At 51.2% G+C, this 3599-nt stretch overlaps 1 protein-coding gene across 5 annotated transcripts in view; it reads right to left on the bottom strand.

The window, feature by feature from the left end:
• Window positions 1-3599, bottom strand: part of AMER1 (APC membrane recruitment protein 1) — a 19214-nt gene that overhangs the window by 14827 nt on the left and 788 nt on the right. The window contains exon 1 of one of the 5 annotated variants that reach the window (XM_014530273.1): window positions 3124-3533. The exons of the other annotated variants lie outside the window; for them this stretch is intronic. The gene's annotated coding sequence lies outside the window, so the exon portion shown is untranslated. Of the gene's footprint in view, window positions 1-3123; window positions 3534-3599 lie in introns of those variants that run through there. 5 annotated transcript variants of the gene reach the window in all.

Genomic DNA, 3599 nt, shown 5'->3' with positions numbered 1-3599 from the left:
CAGATACCCCCACCTCCCCCCCCCCCACACACACACACACACACACACACACACACACACACACACACACACCACAGTTTAAGTATAGCATGAGAGGCTCAGATTAGCTCTGAGAACTTCCTGGCAGCAACATGGGTAAGGTGATACAGGAAGGCAATGAAATACCACCTCTGGGAGTTTTACCTTTATCACCTATCTTATCTGCCTGGACAGGATTCGAAGCAGGGGAACTTATGGAATAACACTGGGAATGCCTTCTTCTAGCCTCAAGTAGCCTATTTGTAAGTGAGGGGGCTGGAAGCCCCTTCTTCCTTTTTGGTTTTGTAAGCAAGCCAGTGACCTGCCAGGCTTCTGCTATTCTCCTTCCCTTATTCCCCTGGAGCAGCCAGCTGAGCAGGGCTGTTCCCTCCTCTACCCACCCCCCACACACACTTTCTAAGAGTGTACATGTAATAGTTCTTAAGGAATTTTTCACACCTCCACTATGCTAGAAGAGAATCATTGGACTGGCAATATCTTCCAACTACTTCCCTCCCTTCTGGAAGTTTTAACCCCCTTGACAGGCTGCAGACAAAGATCAAGAAGCACAAAAGAGTCATGTTAGGGGAGGAGGGGCTCCCAGATGGGGCCCCCAAGCTAACCCAACACCCCTTCACTCTTGAGGAATGGGTGAGGTGAGGTGAGGTGAGGTGAGAGGTTGGTTAATGAGGTGTGTTTTGAACGGAGGCCATTGGACACAGTGGAATAAAGTGGAAATAGCCACTGCACAGGAAACAGCAGCCTATCCCCCTATTATTAAATGCAGTTTGACCTTAAGCAAGTCCCAGTTACTTTCCAGGGCTCAGGATTCCCATATGTAAGCACATAAGTCCAAACTGGTACTCCATGAAGGCCTGTACAGTTGGAAGGAAGGAGATCAGCAGAGGCCTGAGGGACACTTAGGCTCCACCACGGTGGTATGTAGGCTCCAGGCTCTCTCCTTCCCCCTCCCCAACCCCCACAAGGCAGAAGGGAGACAGATATGGTACAACTTCCCTCTAGAGATAGCCAACCCCCCCAGTTCTACTTCCAGATCCAAAGGTGGCCTCTTACCTGCCCAACATATGACATGCTTCTAATCTCTGTCTCAGACTTCACACTAAAACCCCAATTTATTATGGCATATTTACACACACACACACACACACACACACACACACATACACACACCCCAAAACCTCCTAATTCCCCATTCTTTGATGGTCCCTTTCCCCATGATCAGATCCCCATTCCATACCCTGGCATCTGGGAACCCCCACCACCAGGCACCAAATATCTTAGAGTCATACAATCTCAACCAGAAAATACCCAGTCATCTCACTTAGCCTGCTTGCCAGCAACACCCCTCTTATTCCTAATTTTGCTTATACCATTACTCTTTACCTTGACAAATCCCTCTACTTTCTGGAAGCTTCCTGGGATAATCCTCCTGCATATAGAGATCTCCTATCTCGCCATGTTTTGCTTCTAAGCTCCTGAGCCAGCATCCAAAAGTATGTGTGGTCTGGGGTCTGGACAGTCCAGATCCTGTGCTTGCTGTTGAAGAGATATATCATGATTTTTCTTCTTATAGTTTCAACCCATTCCCCTTCTCTATCCTTATTAGGCATATTCAACAAATAACTGAGCCTTGAGTATCATTTCTCTAATCACTTTCATATGGGTCAGGACAAGTGCAAGTTGGAGTGGTAAAGGTCTTCTTGAAAGCTCTACAAAGAAAGCAAGTCCTTCTGGAGCATTTCTTAACTTCTTTGCATTGCTAAGCTTTGATAGGGTTGTGGCAGAGTTCCAGGTTGCATTTACCCCTCTGAGGGGTTATGAGAGAACTCAAGACATCCATGTTATCAGAGACAAAGTAGAGGCAGAGAAACTTAATTATAGTTTGCCTACTATTATAATTTAAGCCCCAAAGTGCCCAAGGGACTCAGGCAGCTTGGAAGAGAAGTCATCATGGGTTGCAAGAGACAGGCAGGAAAGGCACTGAGAAAGCCCCAGAGCTAGAGCCAGAGAGGAAAGAGAACTTGGACATGTAGGGTGAGTGAGTTTGGGTATGGGGAAGAGAGTTAAATAGGTTGCATATGTTAGGTGGTTGTTGGTTGGAGGCAGGGCTGAGGGCTGGCCCAGCCCTGGGCTGAAGATGCCCAACTGAAAGTTAGGGGGTTTGTGTTGACACTGGTCAAGGTGGGAGGAGATGAGAGTAGTATGGTACCTGCATTACTTGCAGGTGTCAGAAAAGTCCCCAGCTGGCCTTCCTCCCAAATGAGGGATTTACTGGGTCTCATTGTCTCCTCTCAAATGGTTCTCCACCCTCAGAGGTTGGTCAAAGGTCCATAAAGAGCCTGCTAAGCTCCTGGATTGCTCCCTCTCTCCTGCTTCTCAGGAAGGCCTAGAGTCCATTGCCAGAGGCACACCACCTGCAATGACTGGGCAGTGGAAGAATGATTGAGGGAAAGTGCACTGGGGGTGTGGGCTCTGCTGGAATCACCAGGTGTGGGGTGGGGATTCCAAAAGCTCAGGACCCTCCACCCACCCATATCCACCCAGATGCAGCAGGCTGCTTCAGAGGGAGGCTTTTTTTTTTTTTTGTGCAGGACAAGATTCACCTTAACCCTGCAGCCCAGGCCAAGAAGAACCTGGCCAAAAGGAGGCCAGCTCTGCGTGGCCAGTACAGCTGCCAACTGAGGAGCCTGGACTGTGGCTGCATGGCAGGCACAGCCCCTCCCTCATGGCCAGGGAGCCTAGGCAAAGTCGGTGGTTACCAATGTCAGAAATGTCTGCAGCAGACAATGACAGTGGCCAGGCGGGCTGAGTATTTTAAGTAACTGTGAAGTTGGAAGGTTTGGCTGCTTCTCTAGATCTCTCACAACACTCAGACAGTGTTTTCCCTACTACAATAATTGCTCGCTCTGCCTCTGACACAGAAACCCCCTCCCAGCATCGTGCTTATCGTTATTTTTGAACAGGGGAGGCTGGAGAGAAAAAACGAGGCCAGTGCCTACTCCCCCAACCCCCCAGTCCCCAGGGGAGAGGAGGCTCCGCGAGGGAGGAGACTAAAGGGCCTTGCAGTTCTAACCCAAGGACTACCTTGAGCTGCAGCTCTATTCCAAGGTCCAGGGAGAGCCTGATCGCCAGTCTGCTGGTCCGCCTGTCCCCAGGGGCGGGCGCCAGCTGTGCCTAGAGGCCCAAGAGCAGGGGGCACAGCTGGTTAGGGTCGCGAGGCTGAGCTTCTCAAGGAAAGTGGGCAGCTTACAGACCAAACTGAGCTCCCCCAGAGAGGATGCAAACAGTGTAGATACCCCAATCGGACCTAGGCCAGCGAGTCTGCTTGGTCCACAGAGGGAAGAGGGAGGAGATGCGCAGAGAAGGGGAGGGGAGGGGCAGCAGCGGCTGCTGGAATGAGCGATACCCGCGTAACCCAGCTGTTCCACCTAATGTGCTGCAACAAAGCTGCAGAGCTCCGGGCCTACAAAAGCACCTCTGGGGGTGCTGGCTGGCGGCTACCCTCCAGGGACTTGCACGGCAGCACGTGCGGGCCTCCTCCCCGCCTCCCAGAGTGCCTG

Source organism: Myotis brandtii, unplaced genomic scaffold (genome assembly GCF_000412655.1).
Source record: "Myotis brandtii unplaced genomic scaffold, ASM41265v1 scaffold73, whole genome shotgun sequence".
Lineage (NCBI taxonomy): Eukaryota > Metazoa > Chordata > Mammalia > Chiroptera > Vespertilionidae > Myotis > Myotis brandtii.
Note: the sequence above shows the minus strand (reverse complement) of the source record. Positions and strands in the feature narration are given on the sequence as shown.